Below are 8,757 nucleotides of genomic sequence, written 5' to 3'. Positions count from 1 at the left end.
CCCGAGGTCCCCTTTTCACTCAAAAAGGGTGAATATCCGGAGATCCGACATGAGATCCGAAGAAGAGGTTGGGAAGTTCACCAAACCCATTCAATAAGTCGGAATCTTGATGGTTCAAGAGTTCTATGCCATGCATGGATCACCAAGAACCATGACCAAAGTGTGAACCCAAATCCAAAGATTATCTTACTATGGTTCGGGGGAAATACTTGGATTTTAGTCCGGAAAGTGGAGGGTAGCGTTCAACTTGCCTATGATGCAAGGAGATGAACATCCTTACACAAGAAGGGTCAACTTTGATCAAGGTTGGACCAAGTCCTCACAGTTATATGTGAAGAGGGCGCACAATGGAAGAGAGATTCAAGAGGCAAGTCGGTTCAATTGAGAAGGCATGACCTCAAGCCCATGGCTAGAGGATGGTTGGAGTTCATTCAACGCTCAATCATTCCCACTAGCAACCGGTCCAAAGTTACCATAGACCGGGCCATCATGATTCATAGCATCATGATTGGAGAAGAAGTGGAAGTTCATGAGGTTATAGCCCAAGAACTCTATAAAGTGGCGGACAAGTCTTCCACCTTGGCAAGGCTAGCCTTTCCTCATCTCATTTGTCACCTCTGTTATTCAGTTGGAGTTGACATAGAAGGAGACATCCCCATTGATGAAGACAAGCCCATCACCAAGAAAAGGATGGAGCACACAAGAGACCCCTCTCATGCATGATCCCTGAGATACCTCAAGGGATGCACTTTTCTCCACAAAACTATTGGGAGCAACTAAACCCTCCTAGGAGAACTGAGTTCCAACATGGGAAACTAAGGGTGGAGCATCAAGAACACTCCATCATCCTCCATGAAATTAGAGAAGACCAAAGAATCATGAGGGAGGAGCAACAAAGACAAGGAAGAGACATTGAGGAGCTCAAGCACTCCATAGGATCTTCAAGAGGAGAAAGAGCGCCATCACTAGGGGACCCGTTCTTTGATTTCCTTGTCTTTATTCTTCTGTTTTCGAATTTTATGCTTATGTTTATCCATGTTTGTGTCTTTGTGATCATTAGTGTCTTAGTGTCTATGCCTTGAAGTTATGAATGTCCTATAAATCCATCACCTTTCTTGAATAAAAGTGCTTAATTGAAAGGAAAGAATTGCATGAATTTGAATTTTATAACAGTTTAATTGTTTTGATGTGGTGGCATTACTTTTGTCTTCTGAATGTATGCTTAACAGTGCATATGTCTTTTGAATTTGTGGTTCATGAATGTTGGCTCTTGAAAGAATGATGAAAAGGAGACATGTTACTGAGGATCTGAAAAATCAAAAATGATTCTTGAAGCAAGAAAAAGCAGTGAATACAAAAAAAAAAAGAGAAAGAAAGCAAGCGAAAAAAAAACCGAAAAAGAAAAAAAAGAAGAAAGAGAGAAAAGAAAGAAAAAAAGAATAAAGTTGTGATCCAAGGCAAAGAGTGTGCTTAAGAACCCTGGACACCTCTAATTGGGACTTTAGCAAAGCTGAGTCACAATCTGAAAAGGTCACCCATTATGTGTCTGTGGCATGCATGTATCCGGTGGTAATACTGGAAGACAGAATGCTTTGGGCCACGGCCAAGACTCATGAAGTAGCTGTGTTCAAGAATCATCATACTTAACTAGGAGAATCAATAACACTATCTGGATTCTGAGTTCCTAAAGAAGCCAACATTCTGAATTTCAAAGGATAGAGTGAGATGCCAAAACTGTTCAGAGGCAAAAGCTGAAAAGCCCCGCTCATCTAATTAATACTGATCTTCATAGATGTTTTTGGAATTCATTGCATATTCTCTTCTTTTTATCTTATTTGATTTCAGTTGCTTGAGGACAAGCAACAATTTAAGTTTGGTGTTGTGATGAGCGGATAATTTGTACGCTTTTTGGCATTGTTTTTAGTATGTTTTGATATGATATAGTTAGTTTTTAGTATATTTTTATTAGTTTTTAGTTAAAATTCACTTTTCTGGACTTTACTATGAGTTTGTGTGTTTTTCTGTGATTTCAGGTATTTTCTGGCTGAAATTGAAGGTTCTGAGCAAAAATCTGATCCAGAGACTGAAAAGGACTGCAGATGCTGTTGGATTCTGACCCTGCACTCGAAGTGGATTTTCTGGAGCTACAGAAGCCCAATTGGCGCTCTCTCAACGGCGTTAGAAAGTAGACATCCTGGGCTTTCCAGCAATATATGATAGTCCATACTTTGCCCAAGATTTGATGGCCCAAACCGGCGTTCAAAGTCACCTCAAGAAATCCCAGCGTTAAACGCTGGAACTGGCACCCAAATGGGAGTTAAACGCCCAAACTGGCATAAAAGCTGGCGTTTAACTCCAAGAAGAGTCTCTACACGAAATTTCTTCATTGCCCAGCCCAAGCACACACCAAGTGGGCCCGGAAGTGGATTTTTATGTCATTTACTCATCTCTGTACACCCTAGGCTACTAGTTATCTATAAGTAGGACCTTTTACTATTGTATTAGAGAGACTTTGGTAGCTATCTTCGTTTTATGCTATCTTAGATCATTGCGAGGCTGGCCATTCGGCCATGCCTAGACCTTGTGCTTATGTATTTTCAATGGTGGAGTTTCTACACACCATAGATTAAGGTGTGGAGCTCTGCTGTACCTCGAGTATTAATGCAATTACTATTGTTCTTCCATTCAATTCCGCTTGTTCTTGTTCTAAGATATCACTTGTTCTTCAACTTGATGAATGTGATGATCCGTGACACTCATCATCATTCTCACTCATGAACAAAGTGACTGACAACCACTCTTGTTCTACAAGCATATGAGGCTTAGTGAATATCTCTTGGATTCCTGATAACACGACGCATGGTTGATCGCCTGACAACCGAGTGCTCGCCTGACAAACGAGCCAGCCATTCTGTGAGATCAGAGTCTTCGTGGTATAGGCGAGAACTGATGGCGGCATTCAAGAGAATCCGGAAGGTCTAACCTTGTCTGTGGTATTCTGAGTAGGATTCAATGATTGAATGACTGTGACGTGCTTCAAACTCCTAGCAGGCGGGGCGTTAGTGACAGACGCAAAAGTATCAATGGATATTATTCCGGCCTGACCGAGAACCGACAGCTGAATTCCGCTATGCCGTGACAGGGCATATGCCAATCGCTTTCACTGAGAGGATGGGAGGTAGCCACTGACAATGGTGAAACCCTACACGAGCTTGCCATGGAAAGGAGTAAGAAGGATTGGATGAAGACAGTAGGAAAGCAGAGAGACGGAAGGGAAGGCATCTTCATGCGCTTATCTGAAGTTCCTACCAATGAATTACATAAGTATCTCTATCTTTATCTTTGTGTTATTTTCGTTCATCACCATCATACATTTGAGTTTGCCTGACTAAGATTTACAAGATGACCATAGCTTGCTTCATAGCAACAATCTCCGTGGGATCGACCCTTACTCACGTAAGGTATTACTTGGACGACCCAGTGCACTTGCTGGTTAGTTGTGCGAAGTTGTATTGATCACAATTTCGCGCCACCAGGATTCCACATTTTCTTGTTCTCTTCTCTTTCATATGAGCAGGAGCAAAGACAAAGGCATTCTTGTTGAAGCTGATCCTGAACCTGAAAGGACCTTGAAGCGAAAGCTAAGAGAAGCCAAAGCACAACTCTCTGTAGAGGACCTAACAGAAATCTTCAAAGAAGAAGAACCCATGGCAGCCGAAAACAACAACAATGCCAATAATGCAAGGAAGGTGCTGGGTGACTTTACTGCACCTACTCCCGACTTCTATGGGAGAAGCATCTCTATCCCTGCCATTGGAGCAAACAACTTTGAGCTTAAGCCTCAATTAGTTTCTCTAATGCAACAGAATTGCAAGTTCCATGGACTTCCATTGGAAGATCCTCATCAGTTCTTAGCTGAATTCTTGCAAATCTGTGACACTGTCAAGACTAATGGGGTTGACCCTGAAGTCTACAGACTTATGCTATTCCCTTTTGCTGTAAGAGACAGAGCTAGGATATGGTTGGACTCACAACCTAAAGAAAGCCTGGACTCATGGGAAAAGCTAGTCAATGCCTTCTTGGCAAAGTTCTTTCCACCTCAAAAAATTGAGTAAGCTTAGAGTGGAAGTCCAAACCTTCAGACAGAAGGATGGAGAATCCCTCTATGAAGCTTGGGAAAGATACAAACAATTGATCAGAAAGTGTCCTTCTGACATGCTTTCTGAATGGAGCATCATAGGTATTTTCTATGATGGTCTCTCTGAACTATCCAAGATGTCTTTGAATAGCTCTGCTGGAGGATCTCTTCATCTGAAGAAGACGCCTACAGAAGCTCAAGAACTAATTGAAATGGTTGCAAATAACCAATTCATGTACACTTCTGAAAGGAATCCTGTGAACAATGGGACAAATCAGAAAGGAGTCTTGAGATTGATACTCTGAATGCCATATTGGCTCAGAACAAGATATTGACTCAACAAGTCAATTTGATTTCTCAAAGTGTCTGGAATGCAAATGCACCAAGCAGTACTAAGGATGCTTCATCTGAAGAAGAAGCTTATGATCCTGAGAACCCTTCAATGGAAGAGGTGAATTACCTGGGAGAACCCTATGGAAACACCTACAATTCTTCATGGAGAAATCACCCAAATTTCTCATGGAAGGATCAACAGAGACCTCAACAAGGTTTCAACAACAATAATGGTGGAAGAAACAGGTTTAGCAATAGCAAGCCTTTTTCATCATCTTCTCAGCAACAGACAGAGAGTTCTAAGCAGAACACCTCTGACTTAGCAACCATGGTCTCTGATCTAATCAAAACCACTCAAAGTTTCATGACTGAAACAAGATCCTCCATTAGGAATTTGGAGGCACAAGTGGGACAGCTGAGCAAGAAAGTCACTGAACTCCCTCCTAGTACTCTCCCAAGCAATACAGAAGAAAATCCAAAAGGAGAGTGCAAGGCCATCAACATGGCCGAATTTGGAGAAGAGGGAGAGGAAGTGAACGCCACTGAGGAAGACCTCAATGGGCATGCACTAGCCTCCAATGAGTTCCCTAATGAGGAACCATGGGAATCTGAGGCTCAAAATGAGACCATAGAGATTCCATTGGACTTACTTCTGCCCTTCATGAGCTCTGATGAGTATTCTTCCTCTGAAGAGGATGAGTATGTCACTGAAGAGCAAGTTGCCAAATATCTTGGAGCAATCATGAAGCTAAATGACAAGTTATTTGGAAATGAGACTTGGGAGGATGAACCCCCTTTGCTCACCAAAGAACTGGATGACTTGCCTAGGCAGAAATTACCTCAAAAGAGACAAGATCCTGGGAAGTTTTCAATACCTTGTACCATAGGCACCATGACCTTCAAGAAGGCTCTGTGTGACTTAGGGTCAAGTGTAAACCTCATGCCTCTCTCTGTAATGGAGAAGCTAGGGACCTTTGAGGTGCAAGCTGCAAGAATCTCATTAGAGATGGCAGACAATTCAAGAAAACAAGCTTATGGACTTGTAGAGGATGGTTTGGTGAAGATTGAAGGCCATTACATCCCTACTGATTTCATAGTCCTAGAGACTGGGAAGTGCATGGATGAATCTATCATCCTTGGCAGACCCTTCCTAGCCACAGCAAAGGCTGTGATTGATGTTGATGGAGGTGAACTGATCATTCAAGTGAATGACAAATCCTATGTGTTTAAGGCTCAAGGATATCCCTCTATCACCATGGAGAGGAAGCATGAAGAGCTTCTCTCAAATCAGAGTCAAACAGAGCCCCCACAGTCAAACTCTAAGTTTGGTGTTGGGAGGCCAAAACCAAACTCTAAGTTTGGTGTTGAACCCCTACATTCAAACTCTAAGTTTGGTGTTGGGAGGTTCCAACATTGCTCTGAGCATCTGTGAGGCTCCATGAGAGCCATCTGTCAAGCTACTGACATTAAAGAAGCGCTTGTTGGGAGGTAACCCAATGTTATATTTTATCTATTTTCTTTTGTTATTTTATTTTATTTTGTAGGTTGATGATCATGAGAAGTCACAAAATCAATTGAAAAAGCAAAAACAGAATGAAAAATAGGAAGAAAAATAGCACACCCTGGAGGAAGAACCTACTTGCGTTTAAACGCCAGTAAGGTTAGTAGTTGGGCGTTTAACGCCCAGTCTGGCACCATTCTGGGCGTTTAACGCCAGAAAGGGGCACCAGACTGGCGTTAAACGCCAGGAAAGGGCAAGAACCTGGCGTTAAACGCCAGAAATGGGCACCAGCCCGGCGTTTAACGCCAGAATTGGCTCAAAACGTGATTTTGCATGCCATTTGGTGCAGGGATGACTTTTCCTTGACACCTCAGGATCTGTGGACCCCACAGGATCCCCACCAACCCACCACTCTCTCTCTTCTTCTTCACCCATTCACCAATCACCTCAATACCTCTTCCCCAAAAACCCTTCACCTATCAAATCCCATCTTTCTCTTCACCACTCACATCCATCTTTCATAAAACCCCACCTACCTCACCTTTCAAATTCAAACCACTTTCCTTCCCAAACCCACCCATACATGACCGAACCATGAGCCCCCCTCTCCTATATAAACCCTTCTTCACCCCTCATTTTCACACAACCTAAACACCACTTCTCCCCCTCTTTGGCCGAACACAAAGCCATTCCCTTCTTCCTCATTTCTTCTTTTTCTACTCTCTTCTTTCTTCTTTTGCTCGAGGACGAGCAAACCTTTTAAGTTTGGTGTGGTAAAAGCATTGCTTTTTGTTTTTCCATAACCATTTATGGCATCCAAGGCCGGAGAAACCTCTAGAAAGAGGAAAGGGAAGGCAAAAGCTTCCACCTCCGAGTCATGGGAGATGGAGAGATTCATCTCAAGGGTGCATCAAAACCACTTCTATGAAGTTGTGGCCTTGAAGAAGGTGATCCCCGAGGTCCCTTTTTCACTCAAAAAGAGTGAATATCCGGAGATCCGACATGAGATTCGAAGAAGAGGTTGGGAAGTTCTCACCAACCCCATTCAACAAGTCGGAATCTTAATGGTTCAAGAGTTCTATGCCAATGCATGGATCACCAAGAACCATGATCAAAGTGTGAACCCGGATCCAAAGAATTGGCTTACTATGGTTCGGGGGAAATACTTGGATTTTAGTCCGGAAAATGTGAGGTTGGCATTCAACTTGCCTATGATGCAAGGAGATGAACATCCTTACACTAGAAGGGTCAACTTTGATCAAAGGTTGGACCAAGTCCTCACTGACATTTGTGAAGAGGGCGCCCAATGGAAGAGAGATTCAAGAGGGAAGCCGGTTCAATTGAGAAGGCATGACCTCAAAACCGTGGCTAGAGGATGGTTGGAGTTTATTCAACGCTCAATCATTCCCACTAGTAACCGGTCCGAAGTTACTCTAGACCGAGCCATCATGATCCATAGCATCATGATAGGAGAAGAAGTGGAAGTTCATGAGGTTATAGCCCAAGAACTTTATAAGGTGGCGGACAAGTCTTCTACCTTGGCAAGGTTAGCCTTCCCTCATCTCATTTGTCACCTCTGTTATTCAGTTGGAGTTGACATAGAGGGAGACATTCCCATTGATGAGGACAAGCCCATCACTAAGAAAAGGATGGAGCAAACAAGAGACCCCTCTCATCATGAGATCCCTGAGATGCCTCAAGGGATGCACTTTCCTCTACAAGACTATTGGGAGCAAATTAACACCTCCCTAGGAGAGTTGAGTTCCAACATGGGACAACTAAGGGTGGAGCACCAAGAACACTCCATTCTCCTCCATGAAATCAGAGAAGATCAAAGAATCATGAGAGAGGAGCAACAAAGACAAGGAAGAGACATTGAGGAGCTCAAGCACTCCATAAGACCTTCAAGAGGAAGAACAAGCCGCCATCACTAAGGTGGACCCGTTCTTTAATCTCCTTGTTCTTTATTTTCTTGGTTTTTCGAAAATTTATGCTTTATGTTTGTCCATGTTTGTGTCTTATGATCATTAGTGTCTTAGTGTCTATGCCTTAAAGTTATGAATATCCTATGAATCCATCACCTTTCTTAAATAAACAAATGTTCTTAATTGAAAAAGAAAAGAATTGCATGAATTTTGAATTTTATAACAGTTTAATTATTTTGATGTGGTGGCAACACTTTTGTTTTCTGAATGTATGCTTAAACAGTGCATATGTCTTTTGAATTTGTGGTTCATGAATGTTGGCTCTTGAAAGAATGATGAAAAAGGAGACATGTTACTGAGGATCTGAAAAATCATAAAAATGATTCTTGAAGCAAGAAAAAGCAGTGAATACAAAAAAAAAAAGAAAAAAAAAGCAAGCGAAAAAAAAAACGAAAAAGAAAGAGAAAGAAATAAAGTTGTGATCCAAGGCAAAAAGAGTGTGCTTAAGAACCCTGGACACCTCTAATTGGGGACTCTAGCAAAGCTAAGTCACAATCTGAAAAGGTTCACCCAATTATGTGTCTGTGGCATGTATGTATCCGGTGGTAATACTGGAAGACAGAGTGCTTTGGGCCACGGCCAAGACTCAATAAGTAGCTGTGTTCAAGAATCATCATACTTAACTAGGAGAATCAATGACACTATCTGGATTCTGAGTTCCTAAAGAAGCCAATCATTCTGAATTTCAAAGGATAGAGTGAGATGCCAAAACTATTCAGAGGCAAAAAGCTAAAAGCCCCGCTCATCTAATTAATACTGATCTTCATAGATGTTTTTGGAATTCATTGCATATTCTCTTC

At 42.1% G+C, this 8,757-nt stretch overlaps 1 non-coding gene across 1 annotated transcript; it reads right to left on the bottom strand.

Moving 5' to 3' along the window:
• Nucleotides 1–4,113: 4,113 nt before the first annotated feature.
• On the bottom strand, nt 4,114–4,221 carry LOC130963927 (small nucleolar RNA R71). The gene has a single exon (XR_009080043.1). It is a non-coding gene; the product is annotated as a small nucleolar RNA R71 (small nucleolar RNA).
• Nucleotides 4,222–8,757: the final 4,536 nt, after the last annotated feature.

This window comes from Arachis stenosperma, chromosome 2 (genome assembly GCF_014773155.1).
Source record: "Arachis stenosperma cultivar V10309 chromosome 2, arast.V10309.gnm1.PFL2, whole genome shotgun sequence".
In the NCBI taxonomy this organism is placed as follows: Eukaryota; Viridiplantae; Streptophyta; class Magnoliopsida; order Fabales; family Fabaceae; genus Arachis; species Arachis stenosperma.
This window is presented reverse-complemented; position numbering and strand designations above follow the sequence as displayed.